This window comes from Rhinolophus sinicus, linkage group LG06, assembly GCF_036562045.2.
Source record: "Rhinolophus sinicus isolate RSC01 linkage group LG06, ASM3656204v1, whole genome shotgun sequence".
Lineage (NCBI taxonomy): Eukaryota > Metazoa > Chordata > Mammalia > Chiroptera > Rhinolophidae > Rhinolophus > Rhinolophus sinicus.
In genome coordinates, this window is record NC_133756.1 from 36527460 (window position 1) to 36543934 (window position 16475).

Genomic DNA, 16475 nt, shown 5'->3' on the forward strand with positions numbered 1-16475 from the left:
GTAAAGGCTTTGGGTTCTTAGAACTAGAGAGGTAAAAATCATTCACTGTCCAACATGCTATATTTTCTAGGTGAAAATGCTTTAGGTACTATCTGAACTTGTGTAAATGGACTGATTGGAACAAACTGGTTATTTTCAGAAGTCATGCAAATGCTGTATCCTCCACTTTCAAATTCATTGACTAAACCAATATTAATGGAACATGTACTATATAGACAAGTAGTGGTATAGACACTGCATATATAACAATTAACAAAACGCAGAAAATCCTTGACCTTGTGAATTTCACATTTTGTAATAATATGGAGAGGGGAGAGACAGACAGTAATCAACATAGATAGATAAGATATATAGCATGTTACAATAAAGAAAAGAAGAAGGGGAAGTGTAGGAAGAGCTGGGATTGTGGTGGAGGTGCGAGGTGTAGATGTGATGGGGGATGGTGAATATACTGGGTGATGGAGGACGTGGCCAAGGTAGCGTGCCAAGGAGGTTCTTCCACAGTGATATTTGAGCAAAGTTCTGAAGAAAGTGATGGTGTGAGCCAAGTGATTTGGGGGAAGAACATTTCAGATAGAGGCACAAGTGAAAGGAAACAAGTGAAAGGTGGAAGCATGCATGGTGGGAGCAGTCTGGTTAGAGAAGCATGGGGGAGAATACTAGGAGATTGGATTGGAGAGGTAACACATCATGTGGGGCCTTGTAAGGGCTGCTGCTTCTCCCTGAAAAGCCACTGGAGAGCTTTGGTCAGAGGAGCTACAGGGTATATCTTCTTGTATTTAAAAAAAAAAAAGATTACTCTGGCTACTGTGTTGAGCATTATATTGCAACTTAGAGCTGAAGTTTCCTCTCCCAAACTCCAAATGAGTATTAATTTCAATAATATTAATTAATTAATTATTAATTTCAGGGAAACGCACAGCTGTGCAGTTGGTTGAGGGTCGACACAGTGCCTATGATCTTATGTACTGCTATATGGATCCTTCCAAGTTCATGGGACATGAAAGCAAAGGCTCAGCTTAAGGTTATTGACAGAATTAGTCTTATACTGATTTTCCATAAATCTTATAAATCTTATGTGAAAACAACACAGCAAGAAAGGGTGAGAGACGTTAGAATTAGAAATACCTATCATCTTTTTTCATTTAGTAGCTATAATACCTTGGTAAAATTATTTCACCTGTGGAAATGGAGATAGCATTGCCCATCTCATGGGACTATTATGGGGATAACACACACACACACACACACACACACACACACACACACACACACACTTGCTCAAACTTGTGACTGATACAGTTGGCAAGCAATAGATATTAATTTCTTTCCTTCTTTGTGGACCTATTGAAACTTAATTGACTTAATAATTACTGGTAAGTTAAATGCCTGGATTAGGAATGACTAAAATAGATAATTTTAATTATAGATGATTTCTTTTATTAAGACAATTACTTTGTGTGGTCGGCCTCTATGGAAGGACAGTTTAAGCAAAAAAGCGAAAGTTGAGTATGGTTATTCTTAACCATAAGTTATTATTATGAAACGTTATCCAATGGACTAAATAAGAAAGGAATTTCACCTACCTAAAGAAAAAGTATATTTATTACTTAATGATCAGAACTAGCCTGTATATCTCCATGTTGGATTTGAAATTTTGGGGCTGGCTCAGTGATAATTTTCCTTCAAATGGAGAATCCACTCTCTTTCTGTATATCACTTCCTCATGGTTAATTTTCATGTATATTAGGAAAATAATGGTGATCAAACATTTAAGAAAAATTAACATGTGTAAAGCTTCTTGGACACTGTAAGAAATATTTTAAAATCCCAGACCTAGTGTTCTCTGCTCCAGCTGATCCAGGAAATGTTTTCTAGGCATTTATTATTTAAAAAAAAAAATTTTACAAGGCTTCCACTGAGTACTTATTTAAGAACATGAACAGAGCAGGAACTCCTATTTGAGAAATTCAACCTACAGACACTTTTGCAACCTTTCTGTGTGCAGGTAGGAAAGTTATTTAAAGTGAGAAAAATGTTAGATTTTTAAAACGTTAACAATGAAACATTACTTTCACAAGTTATATGTGAAGATGGAAAACAAATAATATTTATTAAACAGGAATTTTCTAGGCACCAGGGATATGACAGTGAATAAAGTAGGCAAAATTCCCCACCCTCATGTAACTTATCTTCCAATGACAGAAAAATAAAATAAAATAAATGAGTAAATTAAGTAGTAAGTTTGACGGTAATAAACACCATGGGGAAAAATTTTAAGCAGGGAGGGAAATAGAGAGTATGGAATGGAAGGCAGAGGCTCGATTTTAGAAGGCATGGCCAGAGAAGATCTTAGTGAGGAGGTAATATTGGAGCAAAGACTTGATGGAAGTTAGAGAGCCAGACAGATATCTGAGGGGAAGAGCAATCCAGGCAGAGGGAACAGCAAGTGCAAAGACCCTGAGTGGGGAGGTGGAGTAAGTGAAGGGGTGCTTGTATGCTTAGAGTTGAATGAGCACAAGGAAGAACTGAAGGAAGTGAAATCAGAGAGGAAATGAGGCGCAGGGGGTTATATATTGGGTAGGGCCTTATAAGTCATATAAGGAGATGGAAAGCCAAGGAAGAATTTGGAGACTGACATGATCTGGATTTTGTTTTAGCAGAATGCCCTGTGTTGTTACAACTAACGTTGATTATAGTGGGTATGATGGTTAATTTTAATGTGTCAACTTGAGGGGACCACAGGGTGCCCACCCAGATATTTGGTCAAACATAATTCTGAGTGTCTCTGTGAAGGTGTTTTGGATGAATGTAACATTAAATTGATGGACTGAGAAAAGCTGATTGACCTCTCTCATGTGCATGGGCCTCATCAAATCATTTGAGGTCCTGGATAAATCAAAAGGCTGACTCGCCTTCAAATAAGAGGGAATTTTTGAAGCCTGGCTATATTTGAGCAGGGGCATTGGCTTTTTTTCATGCTTTAGAATAAAACTGAAACATTGGTTCTTTGTGGATCTTAAGCCTGCTGGCCTTCAGTCTGGAACTACACCACTGGCCCTTCTAGATCTCCAGCTTGCTGAAAGTAAATCTTGAGACTTGTCAGCCTCCATAATTCATGAACCAATTCATTTTATAAATCAATCTATCTCTATTGCTATCTATCTCCACCTCTACCTCTATCTCTCTGTCTCTATCATCTCCTATTTGTTCTGTTTCTCTGGAGAATCCTGACTGATACAGTGGGAAAGGAAGGATGGAATCTTGAAGATTAGTGAGGAGCTATTGTAATAATGTAGGTAAGACTTGACGGTGGCCTGGACCAGGGATGGAGCACTGGAGTAGGAGAAAAGTGTTTTATTCTGGATATGTATTTAAAAATATCAATAGCATTTGTTGGTGGATTGGATTTGTATTGTTAGAAAAGAGAAGAATCAAATATAATGACCTCAAGGTTTTGGCACCTGGAAAAAAGAACTTTAATGAAGATAGGAAAGAATGCACAAGGAACAGGTTTGAGGTTCAGAATTCAGTTTTGAACATGTTGAGTCTGAGAGACCAAAGTGGAGATGTCAAGGGGACAGCTGGACATATGAAGTTGGGGTTCAGGAAAGAAGTCTGGTTTGGATATATAAGTTTGGGAATCTTCAACACAGATTTTGTTTAAGAATGGATGAGATCACCATATTCATGAGTGTAAGTAGAAAAGGTGTCTAAGAACTGACCATTAGGACACTGGGTAGATAAGAACTAACTAGCAAAGGAGTCTGGGAAAGATCAACTAGTAAGGTAGAAAAAAAAATGGGGAGTACAGTATCCAGGAAGTTAAGTATAAAAGGTGTTTCAAGGAGGAAAGAGGAAACGTAGAATACTTGGTATTCTGAGTCTTGCTAGAAACCTTTAATCTTTATTTCTCTGATTCACTTGCTGCTAAAAATGTATTGATAAAAGCAGTATGAGGGAGATATTATGTATTCTGTTTTGAAAATTCTCCAAGGTTTAGCATATAATATGCCAGAACATATCTTAAGGCGAGGTGCACAAAATATGTTATATGGCATGCTAATTTCCCCTTTGATAGAAAAAGGAAAGAATATCAGCCTCAAATGAGTTTCAGGAAAAAAGATTTGTTTATTTTAGAACTCTTTGCATCTTCCTATGTTAATATAGTTTATGAACCACCAAGATAATAGAGTATGGATAATGTCACATTCAATGTTTCTCAAACTTAATCAAAATTGTTTTGATTATGAAACATATTGAGGGGTTAACTATCCAGACTACAAAACTTTTTTTTCCTTAAAACAACATCCTTGTATAATTTTGCTCTGGCTCCTTAGGGGACTTCCTTTATCAATCTTTGCTTAAAACTTCATGCCCTTAGATTTTACCAAGTAGTAACATAAGAAATACTCATATGGTTTGGGTAAAATGCTATTTAAATTTTTTTCTCTTTCTGTTTAATTTTTTTTTTCAGTTACAGTTGACATTCAATACTATTTTATTCTGTCTTCTGATATGATCACCTGGATTTTTTTTTTTAACTCTATTTTTAAATTTAAAACAGTGAAACAAAGTGTGAATTGAAGGCATAATATCTTTGTTTGGTAACTGCAGATTTAATACTTATTGGAAATATTTAACTAAATATGGCTACTATAGTTAAAATTGAGATTTCTTCTTTTTAATTGTCAATTGCTTTTCTTAACACCAAGAAACAAATTAAGAAAATAAAATGTTATATCAGAAAGAAAGAAAGAAAGAAAGAAAGGAAGGAAGGAAGGAAGGAAGGAAGGAAGGAAGGAAGGAAGGAAGAAAGAAAGGAAGAAAGAGAGGGAAAGAGAAAGATTAATATAAAGAATGGTTTTGCTGGAGAGACCCAAGATGGCAGAGTAGATAAACACTATGCCTGCATCCTTCCATGAACACATTAAAATTACAACTAAATTATAGAACAATAAACCTGGAGAACCATCTGAAGGTTAGCCGAACAGAAGTCATATGACTCAAAATATAAAGAAGCCAAGTTGATAGTGGTAGGAGGGGTGGAGACGCAAAATGGGCCCCAAACCTCTATGCGGCGGTTGAGAACTGAGAAAGATATCTCAGCCACGAAGTTTCCCCCCAGAGGAGCGAGGGACCCGAACCCCTTCACACCAGGCTCCCCGGCCCAGAGTACTGGGGCCAGGAAGAAGAGCCCCCACAACATCAGGCTGTGAATAACAGTGGGGATTCTGACCATCTGGATGGGATGGAAGGCTATGGGAAAAACCAGAGTCCTCTTAAACAGCCCACACACAGACTCACTCGCTCGCAGTACTCACCTTGGGCTCCAGCGGAGGGATGGTGACTCTGGAGTCATTGAAGACATACAGAGTAAGGGAAGGCTGAAGTGACTGGCTGGGGGTAGGACTGGAGGACAGTCGGCATTTTCCCTGGGTGAGGTTCTCTTCCTATGCAGGCATCAGGCAGCCGCCATCTTTCCTGTGGTAAGCCCGCCCCCAAACATCCAAATCTGAATCTGATTGGTCTGGCAAGCTCCACTGCTTCACCTTGCTGACTCACTGGGAACCCGCCCTACCCAACTCCCCCACCACCATCTCACAGGCAGCAAGCTCCACCCACATTGCACTCTTTATTGGAAAACTATCCAAGTCCAGCAGGCCCCCGGTAAACGGCTATACTGGCCTCTTGTGCTCTGAAGACTTTTGCTGAGTAGCTCCAGGCTTACACTGGCACCAAACCAGAGTCTACATTAACTGCTGACCATAACTCTTCCCACTTTAGTGACTCTCTGAGACCCTGCCTCACCCAAATCAAGTATCACACATGGTTTTATCAGTGGCTGCATCTTAAGGGAGCCAGCAGGTGGTAGCAGGACTCAGGGTGTCCTGGAGTTTTGTGGAGCTACCGCAGGCCCGGTACTGGTGGTAGCTGTCCTCGGTTTGCAATGTGTCCTCTTCTATGTGCCTCCAACTTTAGCACAGGCAGCAAACAGCTGCAGATAGCTTTATAGCTCCTACTAGGTAATCCCCAGCCAGTCATAGCCAGTGGGTGACCTGAGCCTGCACCAGAGCCCCTCCCAAGAGGCCCCAGAACCAACATACGTGGAGGTGGGCTTCAGACCACAGAAAAGCACCACCCAATTAGTCCTACAATGGCACAAAGGGTGGTCTCAACAGGCACCAGTGCCCACTGGGGCAAATCCCACTCAGTGGGGTAAGCCCCCCTGCCCATCTGAAGTCACAGCCATAAGCTGTGGTCATGGCCAAATCCCATAGCCAATCAGCCTGAGGGCCAATCTCACCCACTGATGTGTACAGAGGGAGGTGGAGGTGAGAGAACCCACAGTGGATGGTGAAATGCCCAGGAATTAGTGGAAGATATTTTAGACTGCAAGTCCTGAAAGGGCAAGGGAGATTGATAAAGAATGGAACCCAAAGACAGTTTGGGGCCATGAAAGACGGGAACTATAACCATAAAATGCAAATGTGGCCAGAATCCAAGTCAGGCAAGGAGGGCAGTAAGTGAACTAATACCCTGACTTATCTGTCTTCTCAACTTCTGATCTCCAGCCAGTACCTCCCATTCTGCGAAATGCTTACCTTTTGCCAGAGAGGTTTTCTACTTTGGGTGTTAGATTCTGAATCTATGGAGAAAATTAGAATCCAAACTCTCCCTGTGTGAAGGAATCTCTTAAAAGTACTTGTGACTGTGGGGCTTCTCCGGCTCTTGCCCCTTCACACGCACAAAGTACTGAACTGTATGTTCACACAAACTATACTGAAGCAGTCCTGTAAGTGCGGGATGCAGAAGAATCCTAGGTTAGTCGCTTATGATTCTTTCATTAAGTATAAGTAGACTTGCGGAAAGTAAGTTAGCTCCTTTGAAAAAGCTGATGATTCTTGCTTCCTACACTAGCTCTATAAAGCAATTTAACAAATATTTTTTGACTATCTTGCACATACAAGGCAGTTTGCTTTGTCCTGTAGTTGAGCAAAATAAAGCTCTTTCCCTTAAGGAGCTTACAATAAGTAGGAGGACAAAATAAATACATAAGAAAACCTAATAAAGTATAAAGCAAAATTTAGTATCTACTGCATGACAGAGACTCAGAGGTCTTCCAGTTCAAAACTGCAAAAGAAGGAGAAAGCACATTTAGCTGATATCAGTGAGGCATTTCATTTGAGATTTGAAGACATGTATTACCACTTGATAAACTGTACTTATGACATGGCTTCCTCCTAAATAACTCAGATTTGGGTTAATGAAATTCCTGGTTCAATGTTTGACTTTTGTAGAGTTTTAGCAATTTTGAAAACTTTTTTTTCTGCTCAAAATTAATTGCTCCAAAGAATTAATACACAAATATCATTCTTATTTTTGTTTAAGAAACTTTGACTTTTTTTTAATGGTAGCTAGAAGCACTCTAGTTGATAAGGAATTACTAGTTCAAAACACTTCCTCAGCTTCAAGAACCATTATTTACGTATTCCTCAAAACCTATTTTGCTGAACCAAAGTGAAAGTCTGAATTATTATCCAAGAAAAAAATTCAGGCTTCAAAGTCTTTTAGCAATAGCCGTTTGAGTGGGGGAAAAAGAATGGGTCCTAATTTTGCTTTTTCTTTAACTGTGTAGATAAGTTGAGAATGTTATTTAAAAAAAGGGCAGAAGTGAAAACAAAGTATACTTTGTTCTTTCAAAGTTGTTACTATTACAACACCATCACAGTGTGATGAAAGAAAAACCTCACAGCTATTAAATACACATGAACTGTTTTAAATAGCGATGAGCTGATAGGAACCAGTTAGCCTTTCATCTAAAAGTTCAGAATTTCCAAATACAAACAGTTTTTTATTGCATACTAATCTTTTGAGAAGAGTGTTCTAAATTTGTGAGATGTAATCTGGCGCACATAATTTAAACTGTTAAGTTTATATTTTGGTTTCAAAAACACAGCTTTGTTTTGAATGTCTCATTGTCAAATCCTTGGGATGTAAAATTATGAACTTTTTCATGAAAGAAATTAATTAGACACCCATAAATTAACAGGACTCTGGTGGACATGGATCTGACCTAGATAACCAAAGCTGTTCTGGAGTTTAGCCAGAGTTTTAATATTAGTTGAATCAAAGGTAGCCCTTTCTAAAAAGCATAGCATTTGATATAAATAATGTATTTTTTTCATAATTTAAACTAGAAGGCTCTAATGCTATGAGTTGCCACTTTCCCCATGTTGTACATTAGTATTTAAAAGATAATGTTTGCTGACATTGATAATTCTGAAATCTGTAAGATCCTTCTAGATCAAAAAATTCTGGGAGACTATTAAGTGTAATGGTTAAGAGTGTGGTCTTTGAAGTCATGCAATTCTGGATTCAAATGCCTACTCAAGTGTAATTTACTGTGACACTTTAAACAATTCATATACCTGCCTAAGCCCTAGCTTCTGCATATATAAAATAGAAGCAAGGGAGGGGTGTATAATAACATCTACCACATCGGGTTTGAAGAGCAAATGAAATGATTTATGTAAGGTACTCAGCGTGGTGTCTGGCCCATTAGAAGCACCTAATAAATGTAAGTTATTGTAGACCAAAAAAAAAAAATACCCAACTCCCTTTTGTTGATGTAGAGCATTACATTTTAAAAAATAATTTGTGTCATAGAACCCCAATTAATTTTAAGATAAATGAGAGGAAGATAGGACAGATATTGATATCACCATTTTATAGAGGATGAAAAAAGGGGATTATCAATAAGACTGAGATAATTCATTTCATGTTCATTGATTCAATATTTGTTTAACAAATAGTTATTAATTGCCCATCGTGGGCCAACCTCTGAGCAAGACACCCCAAATTAATGAAAGAGCCACAACGAACTGTCCATCTGTACATCTGTTATTTTTGCCATCTAGCATCCCGCTCTCCCTTTGGGGGGCAACTTAAAATTTCTTCCTGGATAATTTATCTCTCCCCCATTGTTTGCAATCTTGGTGATACAGAGGGACATGGCATAATCCAAGGCAATCAGTCTCGCTAACCTGGGTTTTGGAATCTCGTAGGGAAGGACATAGGATAAAAATAATTACAGCTTATTCAACTCTCATGACACTATCCATTAGTTCATGTAAAGATGTTCAGAGCTGCTCTAACTTCTATCTTTTTTTTTTATATCTTACAAGTATTTTGGTTGTTTCCATGTCTTGGCCACCGTAAACAAAGCTGCAATGAACATTGGAGCACACGTGTCTTTATCTCTAAATGTTTTCAGATTTTTGGGTAGATACCCAGGAGAGGGATTGCTGGGTCATACGGCAATTCTATTCGTAATTCTTTGAGGAACCTCCACACTGCCTTCCATAACGGCTGCACCAGTCTGCATTCCCACCAACAGTGTATGAGGGTTCCTTTTCTCCACAACCTCTCCAACATTTGTTACTATTTGTCTTGTTGATGATAGCCATTCTGACTGGGGTGAGGTGATATCTCATTGTGGTTTTGATTTGCATTTCTCTGATGATTAGTGATGTTGAGCATTTTTCATATGTTTATTTGCCATTTGTATGTCCTCTTTGGAGAAATGTCTCTTCAAGTCCTCTGCCCATTTTTCAATTGGGTTGTTTGTTTTTTTGTTGTTGAGTTGCATGAGTTCCTTGTATATTCTGGATACTAGCCCCTTATCGGAGGCACTGTTAGCAAAAATCTTCTCCCATTCAGTTGGTGGCCTCTTTATTTTGTCAATGGTTTCTTTTGCTGTGCAGAAGCTTTTAAGTTTCATATAGTCCCATTCGTTTATTTTAGCTTTTACTTCCATTGCCTTTGGAGTCAAGTTCATAAAATGCTCTTTGAACCCAAGGTCCATAAGTTTAGTACCTATGTTTTCTTCTATGCAGTTTATTGTGTCAGGTCTTATGCTTAAGTCTTTGATCCATTTTGAATTAACTTTGGTACATGGTGACAAATAGCAGTCCAGTTTCATTCTTTTGCACGTGGCTATCCAATTCTCCCAGCACCATTTATTGAAGAGACTGTCTTTGCTCCATTGTATGTTTTTAGCTTCTTTGTCAAAAATTATCTGTCCATATTTATGTGGTTTTATTTCTGGGTTCTCAATTCTATTCCATTGGTCTATGTGTCTGTTTTTCTGCCAATACCATGCTGTTTTGATTATTGTGGCCCTGTAGTACAGGCCAAAGTCAGGAAGTGTGATACCTCCATTATAGTTCTTGCCAGACAGATAACATGCCGTAATAAATTTTCTTTTCACTTAGGTTATCAATGTCAGATTACATTGCTTTGTTACAAAGAAATTTAACTGATAGAACCTTTGAAAGTATAACATAATTTATTCCCAGAAGTCTTGGAATCTGTTTCTAGGAAAACATTGTTAGAATATAGATAACACGGCAGACAAGAGATTGCTCTAATTTAGCTTTATTTTGTACCTAAGAGGAGAGAAAGTATTAGTGTATTAATGTTCCCTGTACAGCTGAAACAAAACAAGGTAATGGAAATATTTTTCTTAAGCTAATCTATTCCTCTAGTTCTTTACTCCACATTCCTGCTCCATTTATCTTTTCCAGTCTATAACCATCCAGGCTCTGCCTCATGTCTTTCCCTTATATATTACTCAGCTTAACTGCTGCATAACAAACAACTTCAAAATCTCAGGGACTTAACACCAACAAATACTTATTTTTCTCACTTGTGGATCTGTTGGTGATCTGCTGGGCTTGGCTTCAGTCTGCACATTGGGTCCAGATCTGTTCCATTTGTTTCTTCATTCTTCTTGGGTAGTGTATAATACACTTATGATAGATGGCAGAGATTCAAAATTCCACCAAATCCTGAAAGCAAGCCTTAAACATTTCCTTGAATCACATCTGCTATATAGTTCATTGGCTAAAGTAATCTACGTGGCCAATGCCAATATCAGTGGGAATGGGAAACAGATTGTTTACATGGTGTGTGATACTGTAAAGTCATGTACAATTTTATAATAAGATGAGAGAGAAGAGTTGGAGATAATAGTCCAGTCTACCACATCTCCACATGTTCTCCTAGAGCCCTGGATAACATTTATTCTATTTATTTCTTGCCTTCAGAATCAAAGGTGAGTTAAGGTAAAAGAGAAGAAAAGCAGAATCCTACATAACACAAACCTATTTAAACTCAGTTTTAGATATTGTGAATACAATACCACATTAGTTGAGGGTTGTTTTTGTTTTTTTCCCCCAGGATTGGGGAGAGGGAAGAGACGAAGTGAATGACAATGTTTCAAGGTGTTTCAACAAAATCATTCAGATCATATTTCATAGGAATCCTATCCATCTTATACATGCTTTGTATCTTAAAAATATAAACATAGCTTTTATTGAACACTCACTATGTAGCAAGCAGTGTAAGTTCTTTATGAACATTAACTTTCAAAATTCTCATAAAATCCCTGTGAGGTTTATAGGTAAAGAAAATGAAATTTAGAAAGATTAAGTTTCACAAACATAAGAAAAGATTAATTACTCTGTAGCCATGGAAACAGATAGTCAACAGAACTGGTTTTAAACCCAGTCACTTGATCAACAGCTGCTGCAATGGATGTACTTTTATAAGCCAACCAACCAGAGCCAGATTTGCTTTTGGAAGTCAGCCAATCAGGACTCACTCCAATAAACACATTTCTGAGTTTCAATCAATCAACAACAGTCTTTACCCCCAATCATCAGGCATCTACATGCTTCTAAAAGTCTCCAAGAACTGCATGCTTCCTCCAAAGCCTGTGTAAGACCTGCAGAGCCTGTGTCTGACCAGCATCTCTCTGTCTCAGTATAATAAGCAATACATTTAGCTTTGGTGTTTTATTTCAGATAATGCGTGATGATCGTATTGTCCTTTGGTAGTAACTTACCCAAGTTTACGCAGCAGGCAAATAGTAGAGTCAAGCAACAAACAAATTCCATCCGATTTCAGAGCCTAAACTCATACCCAGAACACTGTCCTGCCTCTTCTCCTTCCACAGTAGTTACTGCCCAGGTGCTCTTCTCTGGAAGAATTTAGCCTCTGGAATAATTTAACTCTTGGATTGTTATTAATCTTGCATACCTTATCTATTCAACTAAGTCGGAAGATCAGTTGAGTCTTACAAAATTTCACATTCCCAGTGGCGACTAATTTATCCATTATTCATTTATTAATTTAAAGATATTCAACAAAGTGCTCGATATGTGCTTGGCATCATGATAGGGATAAAATTAAGAAGTTTGAGCTCTGAAGGGTTGGCAACTTAACTGCAATGTGAAATGTGCTACCATGTATACAGGGTGCAGTGGGACCTGAGAGGAGAGAGTGCCTAAGTCTGTCTTTAGCGTTGTGGGCACTCGATAATAAATTGCCCAAAGACTGATATTTGTGTATTAATTCTTTTGAGCAATTAATTTAGAGCAGAGAAATAAAAGTTCTCAAAATTGCTAAAAGTCTTCAAAAGTCAAACATTGAATCAGGAATTGCATTAACCCAAATCTGAGTTATTTGGGAGAAGGCCACATCATAAACATGTAGTTTATACAGAAGATGTCAGTGCTTTAGACACAAAAGCAATGTTTTCATTTAATCGTTGATTAATGAGTGGACACTGCCTGAGATTCCAGTGCTCTTTTTGTCGTTCCCAAACAACTATGACTGTTGCTGATAAGTTTCCTGGCTGAGCCAAGGACTCAGGGCCACTGGAAGATGGTCATGGCTGCCTCAGGGACAGCTGGATTCTCTTGTGTCTGCTAGTGCTGTATTGATTTGTTGTGAGATGATGTGTGGTATCTGCGGAATTACAATGATGTGTGGTTTTGGTTAACCAACAAGACAGTAAGTGCATTTCAAAAGGTTTAAAACGTCATTGGAAAAGTGAGTTCCAATTGCAGTTACTATAAATAGTTTGGCTTTAATCCTTCCCCTTCTTCCTTAAGGACCCCCTGTTACTTCAGACTGCCTAGCCCTCCCCCTCCCACCAAACCAACATCCCTACGTAGACTCTTGTGTTCCGAATCTGTATTTCCTTCCCTTATCTAGAATGTGCCCATTTACAAACCTAATGTTAGGGTGAAACACAGGGAATCAATCACGCAGTTAGACTTAGCTAGTTTGCAGTTTACCTCACCACACAGCTCACTATCTAGCCACCAGTAATTAGACTTAGTTTGCAGTTAGATCCAGCCTGATATTCAGCTGTTTTCTCTTTGTTTCTTCCCTCACTGATTAACTGAAGAACTCTGTTCATTCCCTTTCTCAAGGCTATCCATACCGCATTGACTAACAATATCCTAATCTGGGAAACAGCAGTTTCTGAATCCTCAGGCACCCGAATACTGGAAACCAATTTACAACTTCTTGCAGTTTTTACTGGCAATGCATTCAAGTCCTGGGGCTCTAAGACCGAGTCCAAGTCTGGAGTCCGGAGATCACATCATCTTCAAACAGACCAGACCCCAGGAAGATGTCAGCCCTCAAACCTGCCTGACTGACTTCCCCTTTCCTATGTAAGAAAAAGCTAACCTGAAGTTACTGCAGCTGTCCACTTTCAGACTCTGGACTCTGCCCTGGTGACACCCCTCCTTCCTGGCCCACCGGTGTTTCTCTCCTTACTACCCCCAGCAGCCATCATCTTTAGATGCTCTCTGCCCTAACTTTAATAAAGCCTTGCTTCACTCTCCCACTTTATAGAGTCTGTGAATGCTTTCACCATTTATGAATAACTAGGGGTTAATTCCACGCCACGACACCTAACACCAGAAGCTAACTGATCACTGGGATCAGAAAAAATTACTCCTACAATATTAAAAAGAACACATTAGCGATAATTTATTGATTATTTTTAAGTGCTTTAAAAGCTTTATATCATTAATCCTCACAGAATCCCTGTAAAGCAAGTACTATTATTATCCCTATTTTACAGATTGTGAAGCTAAGTTTTAGACAAATAAGTCAATTGCTCAAATTCTTGGAGCCAGTAAGTGGCAGAGTCAGGCTTCCCACCAAGGTCTTCTTGACTCCAAAGTCCTATTCTTTTCGCAATGCTGCCTTACTAGTAAAGCGTTTCGAGAGACTTTTGTAATTTGATAGGGACAGCACCCACAGAAATGCTGCCTTCCTTAATGTGTGTGTGTATATATATACACATATATATTTAATGGGAGAATATTGGGGAACAGTGTGTTTCTCCAGGGCCCATCAGCTCTAAGTCGTTGTCCTTCAATCTAGTCGTGGAAGGCGCAGCTCAGCTCCAAGTCCAGTCGCCGTTTTCAATCTTTAGTTGCAAGGGGCGCAGACCTCCATCTCATGCGGGAATCGAACTGGCAACCCTGTTGTTGAGATCCTGTGCTCTAACCAACTTAGCCATCTGGCCGCCCCCACCTTAGAATTTTAAGTATCAACAGAAACTTGTGGGGAAAGATACTTTTTGATCAAGTGGTAGTTTTCTTGAAATTTCTCAATGCCACATAGAAAAGCCTCTTCTTATTCATTCGCGTCAGGCTTGCTTTGTTCAGCACACTAGTAAGTGTGATGACCGGAGCAAGAGGAAGAGGCCCTGATGCATGCAGCCTTTCCCTGTGACCAAATGTTTATCTCCTCTTTTTAATCAATAAACAAGGGAAATGTAGAATCACGCTGCACAGCTTGATGGAACATTAGTGTTGGAAGTGATTGTAGAGGTGATTGAACCTAAACCCTTCATCGTAGAGAGAAAGACTGTGTCCCAGGACTAAAGTGGCTTAAGGTCAAACAGCTATGAAGTAGGTGGTGGAGTCAAAACCAAGTTCTTCCCTCCCTCCCCTTCTCTGTCCTTTTATCCTTCTTTCTTCTTCTTCTCTTTGTCCTGTCTTTTTCCTCCTCCTAGTCCTTTTCCTCCTCTGTGTCTTCCCATTGACACTTCCAGGTTGCAGGCTTATTCAGCTCCACGTATGGGATATTTGAGGTAAAGAAAAGCACAAAGAACTCACCATGATGTTACTCTTTAGGTCCCAAGTTCTTTAGCCAGCCTCTTCTCTGTACTTTACAGAGTCTTCTCATGTTCATTTTCCACAAAATGTCCAACTGTACTTGGTGAGAGAAATGGAAAAAAAATTTATGTATTCTATTTTCTTGGAAGTAAAGACATCAGGAAACATAGTATTTAGGAAGGATCTTCGGCAATACCAACAAATTTATGAAATCAATGAAATATAAGATTCTTTTGCATTTTAGCCAGCCATCCTGTGATTCTGGGAATAACTAAGGCCTGCCCATCTAACTGACTCACTGACCAACTGACCTGACTGGTTCATAATAAACCATCTTCACGTTTATCAGTAAAAGAAATGATATATGTCTAGGTACTGAGGATAAACTTGATGCTGAGATATATAAAGACTATCTTTTCCTGTATTAAAGTCTTGTTTTTGCATTATCTAACAAAAATATAGAAATTCTAGGTGTTCTGTACTAATTCACATCTCGATTTACTTTTGGGTTCTAGACACTATGGATTCAGGAGATTTATGAAATGAAACTTTGAGAAAATTGCCCTATTTATTTTCAGGCCCAATTTTTCTTAATAAGGAGAAAGAAAAACTGGTGATTCTTCACTCATTTCACAGATAAATTATCTGGATATTTAGCTTGACTTTGTTGTTTAGACACATCTAAAATGTAGGAGAACAAAAAGTAGAGCTTAGTGGTTCTGACCCCGATACACTTCTACTATATAAATTTGATGAAAGCTTATTGAATTACAGGTTTGTTTGTTGAGTTACTGAGTCTATCCACAGACTCAGGGAGTCACTTTATGAAGCAAGTGCTTCAATTTCTCTGTGGCCCAACCAAGTTTCATAGTTCTACCTGAGGTCATTTTCTGTACTCAGTATTGCAAAAACAGTAAGTGGGTCATTGTGCAGCTAAATCACTACTCTCTAATAATAAGCAGTGTCTGTTAATGATTCAAAATGCAATTGACAGGGACAAACTTTGATAGCTTGAATGAATGGAAGAAAGGCATTTTCTTCCTCAGCAGGCCACAGAAAATCAGGGCCTGAAAGGTACCCTCGCAGGTACGAATATTCCACCAGCCCTGATGTTTACTGAAATTGTTTATGGACTCTCAATGAGTTGTCAAATGACCCTGAGAATAGCAACACATAAAATATTTTAACTGAAGAAGCCAAGATGAAAGAATCACAAAGTTTTACAAAATTTTTTTAGTAAAAATAAATCACTCTTGGCAACTCCAACAGTGGAATAGAAGAGGAGAAAGGTAATAATAATAAAAATAACAAAATAATAATAATTATAATCTATTGTTATTTTCTGTTTTCCTACATAACCAGCAGCCATGACATAATTTTGTTTGGAAAATGCCCTTGTCTTCTTTGACAAGGTTTTCTGTACAGAGGTGGAAGCATGAAGGTGATGTGAGGAATGCCTAAAACTTGCTCTAATCATGATTT